This window comes from Dama dama, chromosome 28 (genome assembly GCF_033118175.1).
Source record: "Dama dama isolate Ldn47 chromosome 28, ASM3311817v1, whole genome shotgun sequence".
NCBI classification, from domain to species: Eukaryota; Metazoa; Chordata; class Mammalia; order Artiodactyla; family Cervidae; genus Dama; species Dama dama.
Window position 1 is genome coordinate 24,597,797 of NC_083708.1, and position 13,229 is coordinate 24,611,025.

The window sequence follows — 13,229 nt, forward strand, 5'->3', positions numbered from 1 at the left end:
AACAGTGGCTACACTACAGCTACTTGAAGATATTGTTTACATTTAATTCTCACATAGAAAGTTTTAGCCAAGTATTATTGTCCCCTTTTAAAGATAGGTAACTAATCCTCAAAAACTACATAAATGTTACATGGTCACACAGTTAGTGCTAGATTCAAGATTCAAATCCACTTCTGTCCAGCCCCAGAGCCAGCAATATTTGTTTGAAAGAACTTAGTGTCTGTAACAAACAGCACCCAGTAAATGCCAATACCCTATCCCTGATGTTTTCCTTCAAAACACTGAATGCCCACTATGTTCCATCCAGTAAGATAGCAGCTAAGATGTGAGAAAACAGACAATAGATGCACTATGAACCTTTAAGGAAGACTCTCTCTTTGACAAAACTTTTGTCCGTTTCTTATAAGCCTTCCAAGGCTTGACCTTGGTGTCTGTTCTTGTCCTTGAAGACCTGTTTTGCTCCTGATCTCAAGACCTTTGCCAAGTCAGCTCAGAGAAAATCCCCCATGCTCCATATCTGATCCAACTGCTCATCCCCCACCCATGATACCTGATCATCCTGGCTGCATTCAGCAAGAATTCTGTTCAATTGATTTGGCTAGGATTCCCACTTATTCCTGGTGTTTCCTCTTAGTAATTTTTGATTCACCAACTCCCACACTACACCTTGACTATAAATCCTCTCACTCAACCCTGTTCAATTAAGAATGGAAATCAGTTCTATTCTGAGGTCTCTTTTCCCATGTTGCTATAGTTCCTGAATAAAAATCTGTCCTTATTGCTTTAACTACTATTCAGTGGCATTTTTTTTTCTTTCTAATACAAGTAAGCAGGTAAACATAGAAATTAGCCATAATAATATAAAAATATAAGTGCTGAGAGGAAAAAATGACACTTTTAACACACTGTAATACATGAGGGAGTGAGATGGTAGGGAGACCACAGTCCAGAATGGAAAAATGGAGAGACTGCCCTTCCTTAACATGCTTGCATTATACAGGAAAGCAGTTGGGCAAACATAGATAATAAACTCATATTCCCATGATTTTCAGGCCAAATTCTTTGAAACCTCACTTTGGGTACTAAAAAGACTTAGAAAACAATATTGGCTACATTGGCACAGAACAAGAAAGACTTTAAAATCTAAAATTAAGAGTCTCAAGTGTAATTCAGGATCCCTTCTTTAAGTGAGTTTAAAAACAAATCCCCACCTCCCAATCCAAATTGTTTCCACATTAACACATGTGGTTGCCAGTTTAGAGACTCTCATGATAGATATAAATAACAAATTAAGTTTCAGAAAGTTTGGCTTACGTCTTTAAACTCAGAATTGTCATCACTTGTATGGTTTTCCCCCAATATGAATGTGAACAGCAATCTTGCATTTTTGTTTATTGAAAACACAACAATTAACCACAAGAATAAGATTTATTTTTTCAAAAACAAATAATTAAAGTTCAACCACTAAAAAATAAAGTTATCCTTTAAAAAAAAATGATGGGAAGAAAGGACATGTTGACATTGACAGGATATTAGTTTTAGGCACCTACCAGTAGTTAATGCTTTCAATTAGTGTTTTGGCCTGAAGAGATAATCATCCTAAAGTTCCAATATTTTAAAGGAAATAGTGAGAAGCATAAAGTTAGGGGGGCCTCCCCAGTAGCTCAGCTGGTAAAGAACCCCACATGCCAATGCTGAAAATGCAAGGTTGTACATGAAACGTAGGTTCAATCCCTGGATGGGAAGATACCCCGGAGAAGGAAATGGCAACCCACTCCAGTATTCTTGCCTGGAGAATTTCATGGACAGAAGAGCCTGGCAGGCTACAGTTCATAGAGTTGCAAAGAGTCAGACACGACTGAGCATGCACACACATGAGCACACAAACACACACACACACACACACACACACATAACGTTAGGGAGAAACAGAAACTGCATAATGATCTGAGAAATCTGATCTCATACTTTGGTTGTTATATGAGTCGAATTTGCTTACAACATAGCTAACTCATTAACTTGCTCTTGAAATCCCACAAGATAAATTCAATTCCTCAAAAAAAGAAAGTTGGAAACAGACAAGATGTTTTAAACACACCATGCCTTATTTGACCCAGTTGGTGTGTTCCTCAAAAATTACATTAATTTTTGTTAGTTTTCTTCTTGATAATTCAATTCACAAACTGTTATGTGAATTCTACATTTGAAAATTTTAAAAAAAAATTGTAAATAATTGCTCAGCCTTGCTTTAAACACTGAAATGTGATTTAGTATTTTCTAATTCTTATTTTTCAGTTCAGCTTTTAAGATAAACCATACTCACAAATCATTACCAACCTTTTAACCTTTACTCTCACCATCCTGGAGTTTATTGATTCTATATCATTGTGCTTTACATTGCTACTAATTACCTAAAATGCAGACATTATAGCAAAGTTTCTTCATGTAAGGATGAGAAATCTGGGTGGAAAACAACAAGTTACAGAAAAGCTAAGGAACCCACTGATACTAGATCAGTCAGAGAAATCAGAATATGAAGACTTTGAAGGTGAGATAAAACATAAGTAAATAGCAATAAAAATGATTTTTTAAAAATGACAAAAATTATGGTACAGAAAATGTTATAGAAATTTGGATATGATGGAGATCACCATGTGATAGAATAATCAGAGAAAATATCTCAGAGAAGGTAGTTTCACTGGTCAATGAAGAAGTCCCAGGAGGATATTCACACAAATAAGGAGACCACATCATTTGTCACCTCCTGCCTATATCAAAAAAGGATCTCATTCAGCTTGGAAGTTGATTGAGGACAGGAGGAAGAGGAGTGGTACTTTGAGGACACAGAAGATATGAAGTATTTTTTGACAAGAGAGAGAAACCAGACTAGGAACATCTAGTATGATTACACAGAATCATTAGGCACACTCTTGAGGATCATGGCCATGAGTTTAAAGTGATATCAGTTAGGGTATCAGGCCACATTCAGCTGCACAGAAGCAAGTGGGAAAGTTGGGGAGGGTTAGGTTTAAACAGGAATATAGTTTTGCCAGGACAGGAAATACACTACCAGGTAATGGTGTAGGTGATCAGTTCAGTTCAGTTACTCAGTAGTGTCTGACTCTTTGCGACCCCAAGGACTGCAGCACACCAGGCCTCCCTGCCCATCACCAACTCCCAGAGTTTACACAAACTCATGTCCATTGAGTCAGTGATGCCATCCAGCCATCTCATCCTGTCTTCCCCTTCTCCTCCTGCCTTCAATCTTTCCCAGCATCAGGGTCTTTTCCAATGAGTCTGTTCTTCGGGTGGCCAAACTATTCGAGTTTCAGATTCAACATCAGTCATTTTAATGAATATTCAGGACTGGTTTCCTTTAGGGTGGACTGGTTGGATATCCTTGTAGTCCAAGGGACTCTCAAGAATCTTCTCCAACACCACAGTTCAAAAGCATCAATTCTTCGGTGCTCAGCTTTCTCTATAGTCCAACTCTCACATCCATACATGACTACTGGAAAAAACATAGCTTTGACTAGACAGACTTTTGTTGGCAAAGTAGTGACTCTGCTTTGTAATATGCTGTCTAGGTTGGTCATAGCTTTTCTTCCAAGAAGCAAGTGTCTTTTCATTTCATGGCTGCAGTCACCATCTGCAGTGATTTTGGAGCCCAAGAAAATGAAGTCTGTCACTGTTTCCATTGTTTCCCCATCTATTTACCATGAAGTAATGGGACCAGACGTCATGATCTTAGTTTTCTGAATGTTGAGTTTGAAGCCAACTTTTTCACTCTCCCCTTTCACTTTCATCAAGAGGCTCTTCAGTTCCTCTTCACTTTCTGCCATAAGGGTGGTGTCATCTGTGTATTTGAGGTTATTGATATTTCTCCCGGCAATCTTGATTCCAGCTTGTGCTTCATCCAGCATGGCATTTTGCATGATGTACTCTGCATGTAAGTTAAATAAGCAGGGTGACAATATACAGCCTTAACATATTTCTATCTCAATTTGGAACCAGTATGTTGTTCCATGTCTGGTTCTAATTGTTGCTTCTTGACCTGCATACAGATTTCTCAGGAGGCAGGTCAGGTGGTCTGGTATTCCCAACTCTTGAAGAATTTTCCACAATTTGTTGTGGTCTTCATAGTCAAAGGCTTTGGCATAATCAGTAAAGCAGAGTAGGTGTTTTTCTGGAATTCTCTTGCTTTTTACATGATTCAACAGATGTTGACAATTTGATATCTGGTTCCTCTGTCGTTTCTAAATCCAGCTTGAACATCTAGAAGTTAATGGTTCACGTACTGTTGAAACCTGGCTTGAAGAATTTTTGGGCATTTCTTTGTTAGCATGTGAGATTGTCGGGAGCCGGCACATGAGATCCCGCCCATGACAAGGTCATGAGGGAGAAAACCTGACGGGCAAGGAGGATCAGGTTTTCAGAGATTCCGGAAAAGCTGCCCCCGGCACTCACCTTAAAGATGGTATCTGTTCTTCTGATGCTTGCTTTAATAAACTACTCCCTAATTTCTGTGACACAGGCAGAAGGCCTTCCCCCATCTCTTCCCAAATAAGAATCAATTTAGAACTTTAATCAATAAGTTTCCCGGGTGGTGGTATTTTATGAGATTATCCAGGGGGAAAGGAGTGTTTTAGTTTAAACTCCTTTGCTGGTATTTTAGTTTGTTTGGCAAATGCTTTTATGCCCTTGGTGCTAATATGCATGATTGTTTATAATACCCTAATCGTAAAACAGCATAAATAACCTGATCACATAAAGGCCCTAATAGGCACAGAGCCCTTCGGGGGTGAGGAAGCCCTATTAAAGAACATAAAAATATTATTCTAAAAGTGGTTATAGTTAAAGATTTAGAAAAATAAGAGTTTAAAATTGTTAATTTTAACCAGGAATGCTAAACAGGGGCTGCCTCACTGGAGCTGCAGAGTCTTTGTGTGGTAAACCTTTTAGATAAATTTAACTGATAACTTCTGCAAAAGGACTGACCTTTGTGTTCATTAAAAAATAGATTACAGAAAACAACTTTGCATTCACCTAGGTCGTAAAATGTCAATAGGCCCCAAGGCCAGAAGATAATGTACAAGACCCTCATAAACAAAGAAGTATGCAGAAAACACCCTGGTTTCGTGAAGAACAAGCTGACGTAATGTTAAACTATCTTCCCCTTAGAAATGTACTAATTTAGGGTATAAAAGCCACGGTAAAAAATAAAGCATTGCCAGACTCTGTCAGACCCTGCAAACACCCCCGTCTGGTCATTCTCTCTTTCTCTCTCTCTCTCTCTCTCTCTCTCTCTCTCTCTCTCTCTCTTTATCCCTCTCTCCCTCGCAGACTTGGCCCTATCAAGGCTGGCCTCATGTGTCTACTCTCTTTCTCTCGCCGACACCGTTCATCCTGAGGGTACCCCTGGATCCTGCCGAGGCTGGACCCCGGCATGAGATGAGTGCAATTGTGCCTCAGTTTGAACATTCTTTGGCATTGCCCTTCTTTGGGATCGGAATGAAAACTGACCTCTTCAGTCCTGTGGCCACAGACTAGTATTCTGAATTTGCTGACATATTGAGTGCAGCACTTTCACAGCATCATCTTTTAGGATTTGAAGTAACTCAACTGAAATTCCATCACCTCCACTGGCTTTGTTCATAGTGGTGTTTCCTAAGGCCTGCTTGACTTCTCATTTCAGGATGTCTGGCTCTAGGTGAGTGATCACATCATCGTGGTTATTTGGGTCATGAATATCTTTTTTATATAGTTCTTCTGTGTATTCTTGCCACCTCTTAATATCTTCTGCTTCAGTTAGGTCCATATTACTTCTATCCTTTATCGTGCCCATCTTTGCATGAAATGTCCCCTTGGTATCTCTAATTTTCTTGAAGAGGTCTCTAGTCTTTCCCATTATGTTGTTTTCCTCTATTTCTTTGCATTGATCTCTGGGGAAGGCTTTCTAATCTCTCCTGGCTATTCTTTGGAACCCTGCATTCAAATGGGAATATCTTTCCTTTTCTCCTTTGCTTTTCACTTCTCTCCTTTTCTCAGCTATTTGTAAGGCCTTGTCAGGCAACCATTTTGCCTCTTTGCATTTCTTTTTCTTGGGGATGGTCTTGATCCCTGCCTCCTATACAATGTCACGAATCTCTGTTCATAGTTCTTCAGGCACTCTGTCTATCAGATCTAACCCCTTGAATCGATTTGTCACTTTCACTGTATAATCGTAAGGGATTCAATTTAAGTCATACCTGATGGTTTAGTGGTTTTTCCTACTTTCTTCAATTTAAGTCTGAATTTTGCAATAAGGAGTTCATGATCTGAGCCACAGTCAGCTCCTGGTATTGTTTTTGCTGACTCTATAGAGCTCCTCCATCTTTGGCTGCAAAGAATATAATGAATCTGATTTCGGTATTGACCATCTGGTGATATCCATGTGTAAAGTCTTCTCTTGTGTTGTTGGAAGCGGTGTTTGCTATGTCTTGTTCAAAACTTGGTGCGGGTGGTAAGATCAGTTAATTTCATGGGCGTGAGCCCATCAATACTTCCTCTGCTGTGAGATGAGTTCATTTCACAATGGTATGGAGAATGTCATGACAGGTGATACAGCCTTCTCTGAGTGCACAAATGGTGTTACTGGCAGAAACATTACAGAAAGGGATAGTAGATCCATATCCAGAATATGTCTCTATTTCAGTGAGGACAAATATCTGCCAACTTTATAAGGAAAAGTTTCAACATAACCTCCTAACAGGTGGTTTTCTGTCCAGCCCTCTCTGTCAAGAATGGTATAGTGGTTGAGTTCCAAGGTTGAACATCTCAAGGGACAGGAAATGAAAGCTGTCAGATTCTAAAAGACTAATCACCCACCCACTAGAGATCCCACTGCTTGATGGGAAGAGCATCCAAGAATTTGAGGGCTTTGTTTTAAAATCTCTACATTAGCTTATTACTTAACAAAATAACATGAACATCTTTCTAAAAATATATATATCCAGTCCTTCCCCAGACACTCAAGTTGACCCTCATTTATACACACACACACACACACACACACATGTTTGGAAACACTAATATAGTGAACATTTTTATATGTGCATATTTGTACACTTTCGGTCACCTGATGTGAACAGCTGACTCTTTGGAAAAGTCCTTGGCACTGGGAAAGATTGAGAGCAGGAGAAGAAGGTGTCAGAGGTGTCAGAGATGACAGGATGGCATCACTAATGCAATGGACATGAACTTGGGAAAACTTCGGGAGATGGTGAGGGACAGGGAGGCCTGGTGTGCTGCAGTCCATGGGGTTGCAAAGAGTTGGACACGAATGGGAGACTGAACAATATCGTACACTTATTTTTTTATCCCACAAGGGGGATAGCAGGTCGAAACTGCATATTCAAAAATTTAATATTAACAAGTTATTTGCCAAAAACAACTGTAGTAATTCATAGTCCTAACAGCATAGACTGTGCTTTTAACAATATCCCCCTCAATAATAAATGTCACATATTTTTAAAAAACATAATTGATGAGGAGGCAAAATGGTATCTCCTTTTAATTCATGGTTTCTAGACTATAATAATAATAATATAATCACCAAGTCGTGTCTGACTCTTGCAGCCCCGTAGACTGTAGCCTGTCAGGCTCTGCCATCCATGGAATTCTCCAGGCAAGAAAACTGGAGTGGGTTGCCATTTCCTTCTCCAGGGATCTTTCCCACCCAGGGATCAAACCCAGTTCTCCTGCATTGCAGGCAGATTCTTTACCACCATGCTCCCTGGGGAAGCTCATTCTAGACTATAAATGGTACTAAACATATTTTATATGTTCCTTGGTAATATGTCTTCCCTCTTTGATTCCTTGTCAATATTGCTAGAAGTTTACCAATTTTATTGATCCTTTCAAATTACATAATTTGGCTTTATTGTTTTGCTATATTGCTTTTTGTTTCTATTTTTTTATTTCTGTTCTCTTTTTTTTTCTTATTTCTGTTTGTTTTAGGCTTATTTTACTCTTCTTACTCTAGTTTCTTAACATGAAAGCTTGGATTATTGCTATGAGGCCTTACCTCTTTTTTAATGAAAGCATTCAATGCTATAAATTTTCCTCTAAGCATTATTTAGCTGTTTTCAAAGTTTTGTATGCTGCATTTTCATGTTTAGTTACTCAAAATGTTGTAACCTATGCCCCTTTCATTGGGAGTGCAGAATCTTAACCCCTGGAACACCAGGGAAGCCCCTGTAATATACCTTTAGATTTCTTCTTTGACCTGTTATTTCAAAGTGTTGTTTATTTATAAGTGTTTGGAGACTTTCCTACCATCTTTCCACTATTGATTGCTACTTTAATTCCACTATAATCTGAAGACATATTTTGTGCACTGTAATTTTTTTAAATTTATTAAGATTTTATGATCCAGAATATGGGGTGTCTTGGTGAATGTTCCATGTGTATCTGAAAAAAAAAAAAAGTGTATTGTGCTGTTGTTGGACGGAGTATCTTAAAATATCAATTAGATCCAACTGGATGCTGGTACTGCTTGATTTTTCTACATCCTTGTTGATTTTGTATTTCCTCTATTCAGAGGAACATTGAAGTCTCTAGCTATAATTGTGGGTTTGTATATTTTTTCTTTCAGTTTTGTCCATTTTTTCTCTGTTTTGGGCTATATACACATTTAGAATCATTATGCTTTCTTCATTGGAAGGACTCATGCTGAAGCTGAAGCTCCAGTATTTTGGCCAACTGATACAAAGAGCCAACACATTGGAAATGATCCTGATACTAGGAATGATTGAAGGCAGGAGGAAAAGTTGATGATAGAAGATGAGATGGTTGGATGGCGTCATTGACTCAATGGATATGAGTTTGTGCAAAGTCCAAGAGATAGGGAAAGACAGGGAAGCCTGGCATGCTGCAGTCCATGGGGTTTCAAAGTATCAGACATTACAGAACAACTGAATGATGACAACAATGCTTTCTTCATATATTAAAATTTTATCATTATGTAATAATCCTTTTTATCCTTGGTAATTTTCTTGTCCCTGAAGTCTGCTTTTTCTGTTATCAATAAAAACACTTTAGCTTTCTCATATTACTACTGGTGTGGAAGTCAGCTTCTGAAGTAGTTCCCAGTGATCCTACAATATGATATTTATTCCCTTGTGTAATTTCCTCCATTTGTGTGTGGGTGGGGAATAGAATTTTCTTTAAAAAAAAAATTAGAATATGACAAAGGAGATGCAATGTCATGAGATTAGGTTATAAAACACTGACTTTTCTGTCTGTAGTTCTTTCTTCACGCCTACTCTTCCAAGTTTCATTCTGGATTATTTCCCCTCTGAAGAATTTATTTTATTTTCACACTTTTTTTTCTTTATTTTTACACTTCTTTTAAGGCTAGTGGCTCTTGTCTTAGTTTTTCTTCATCTGAGAATATCGTTATTTTACCTTCATTCCTGAAGTAATTTTTTGCTGAGTATAGAATTCCAGATTGAGGGTTATTTTCTTTTAGCACATTTCAAATGGCCCACTTTCTTATGGCCTCTTAGGCTTCTGATAAGAAATTTACAAATATTCACATCATTATTTCTCTATACGTAATGCATCATTTTTTTTCTCTGGCTGTTTCCAATAATTTTTTCTTTATCTTTCATCAGGTCATTTGTGGGGGCATCAATTTCTTTGGACTTATCATGCTTGAGGTTAACTAAAATACTTGAATCTACAGGCTTATGCCATTTGCCAAACTTGAGAATTTTTCATTTGGTTGCAAACTTTTTTCAATGCTGCATTCTTCCTCTTTTGGGGACTCTCATGGTGTGAATGTTCAATATTTTACCATTGTTCTATAGGTCCCTGAGGATCCTTTCATTTTAAAAAATCTTTTTCCTCTCTGTTCTTCTGATTACATAATTGTTATTGACCTATCTTCAATTTCACTGACTCTTTCTTCTGTTGCTCTTCTTGTTTTTGGTTACACTCTTTTTCTTTTCTAAGATTTCCAATTGGTTTTTTCTACATATCTTCTATTTCTTCCCTGAAACTTTCTACTTTGCTTTTCATTGTGAAAGTGTTTACAGTTGTTTGTTGCAGCATATTTATAATAGGATGCTTAAAGTATTTGTCAGACCATTCCAACACCTTTGTCATGTCAGTTTTGATATCTGTTGATTGTCTTTATTTATGCAAATTGAAATGTGGATGGTGGTCTGTTGACAAATTTGCTTCTCGAAGTCTGTAGTATAGTCTTTAGGCTCAGATTCATATAAGGACAGTTGCAGGGTGAGCCCAGGAATCAGCTTATGAATTCATTTCCCAAAGCACCTCCTTCTCCAGGGTTTTGTCACTATTTATCCATTTTCTTGAGCTTCCCTGTTCACACTTCTCACTAGAAAGGTGGAATTTTAGTTATTCAACCCTTTCACACACTTCTGCGATGGTACAGACATCTAGTGAAGTGGAAAAAGGATGGAGGGGTGCAAAAATTGATGGTGGTGGAGGCACGGCTAGTGGAAAGGGAGTTTTTTCCGCCTTCTTGGTTTAGAGATCTCTGATCTTTCCCATTCTATTGTTTTCCTCTATTTCTTTGCATTGATCACTGAGGAAGGTTTTCTTATCTTTCCTTGCTATTCTTTGGAACTCTGCATTCAAATGGGTATATCTTTCCTTTTCTCCTTTGTCTTTCACTTCTCTTCTTTTCTCAGCTATTTGTAAGGCCTCCTCAGACAGCCATTTTGCCCTTTGGCATTTCTTTTTCTTGGGGATGGTCTTGATCCCTGCCTCCTATACAGTGTCATGAAACTCTGTCCATAGTTCTTTAGGCACTCTGTCTATCAGATCTAATCCCTTGAATGATTTGTCACTTCAACTGTATAATCATAAGGGATTTCACTTAGGTCATACCTGAATGGTTTAGTAGTTTTCCTTACTTTCTTCAATTTTAGTCTGAATTTTGCAATAAGGAGTTCATTATCTCAGCCACAGTCAGCTCCCAGTCTTGTTTATGCTGACTCTATAGAGCTTCTCCATCTTTGACTGCAAAGGATATAATGAATCTGATTTCGGTATTGACCATCTGGTGATGTCCATGTGTAGAGTGTTCTTTTGTGTTGTTGGAAGAGGGTGTTTGCTGTGACCAGTGTGTTCTCTTGGCAAAACTCTGCTAGCCTTTGCCCTGCTTCATTTTGTACTCCAAGGCCAAATTTGCCTGTTACTCCAGATTTTTCTTGACTTCCTACTTTTGCATTCTAGCCCCTTATGATGAAAAGGACATCTTTTTGTGTGTGTTAGTTCTAGAAGATCTTGTAGGTCTTCATAGAACCATTCAACTTCAGCTTCTTTGGCATTAGTGGTTGGGGCATAGACTTGGATCATTGTGATATTGAATGGTTTGCCTTGGAAACGAACAGAGATCATTCTGTCATTTTCGAGATTGCACCGAAGTACTACATTGCAGGCTCTTTTGTTGACTATGATGGTTACTCCATTTCTTCTAAGGGATTTTTCCCACAGTAGTAGATATAATGGTCATATGAGTTAAATTCACCCATTCCAGTCCATTTTAGTTCACTGATTCCTAAAATGTCGATGCTCATTCTTGCCATCTCCTGTTTGACCACTCCCCTTTACCTTGGACCTGACATTCCAGGTTCCTATGCAATACTGTTCTTTACAGCATTGGACTTTACTTCCACCACCAGTCACATCCACAACCTCGTGTTGTTTTCACTTTGACTCTGTCTCTTTATTCTTCCTGGAGTTATTTCTCCACTCTTCTCCAGTAGCCTATCGGGCACTTATTGACCTGGGGAGTTCATCTTTCAGTGTCCTATCTTTTTGCCTTTTCATACTGTTCATGGGGTTCTCAAGGCAAGAATACTGACGTGGTTTGCCATTCCCTTCAGTGGACCATGTTTCATCAGAACTCTCTACCATGACCCATCCATCTTGGGTGGCCCCGCATGGCATGGCTCATAGTTTCACTGAGTTAGAGAAGGCTCTGGGCCTTGTGATCAGTTTGATTGATTTGCTGTGATTGTGATTTTCATTCTGTTTGCCCTCTGATGGATAAGGGTAAGAGGCTTATGGAAACTCATTAAACTTATTATGGAATTATGGTAACTTGTTAAACCTCAACATTCAAAACTTATTAAAATTCAGTATTCAAAATACTAAGATTATGGCATCCGGTCCCATCACTTCTTGGCAAATAGATGGGGGAACAAAGGAAACAGTGACACACTTTATTTTCTTGGGCTCCAAAATCACTGCAGATGGTGACTGCAGCATGAAATTAAGATGCTTGCTCCTTGGAAGAAAAGCTATGACCAACCTAGATAGCCTATTAAAAAGCAGAGACATTATTTTGCTGACAAAGGTGAAAGCTATGGTTTTAGTCATAGCTATGGTTTTTCCAATAGTCATGTATGGATGTGAGAGTGGACTATAATGAAAGCTGAGCACTGAAGATTGATGCCTTTTAACTGTGATGTTAGAGAAGACTCTTGAGAGTCCCTTGGACTGCAAGGAGGTCTAATCAGTCATTCCTAAAGAAAATCAGTCCTGAACATTCATTGGAAGGACTGATGCTGAAGCTGACACTCCAATACTTTGGCCACGTGAAGCAAAGAACTGACCCATTGGAAAAGACTGATGTTGGGAAAGAGTAAAGGCAGGAGGAGAAGGGGACGACAGATTATGAGATAGTTGGATGGCATCACCGATTCAATGGACATGAGTTTGAGCAAGATCTGGGAGTTGGAGATGGACAAGGAAGCCTGGTGTGCTGCAGTCCATGGGGTTGCAGAGTCAGATATGACTGAGTGACTGAACTGGGTTGGAGAACCAGTTCTGATACTTATTAGATATATGGCATCAAGACATATCAAATACTTGTCTTTAGACTTCAGTTATCTTATCCATAGAAAAAAGGTGTCAGATTTGGAACAACAAGACTCATCCTGAATACCTAGTAAAAATGCTGACTTCAGAGGCTTTACTTTAAGATTTTGATTCAATAAGTGATGGGTACATAATTGCATTTTAACAAATACTCAAAGTGATCTAATGTATGTTCTTTACCAACTACAATTTAGAAAATGTAGTAAAATATTCCAATTTCCTTTTGGTTTTATCCTGAGCCTGTTTATTAGAAAACAAACAAAAGCAGGGCTAAAATTTAAAAAACAATACACAAAGCTTCTAACCACCAGTGTCCTTGGAACTTGGTT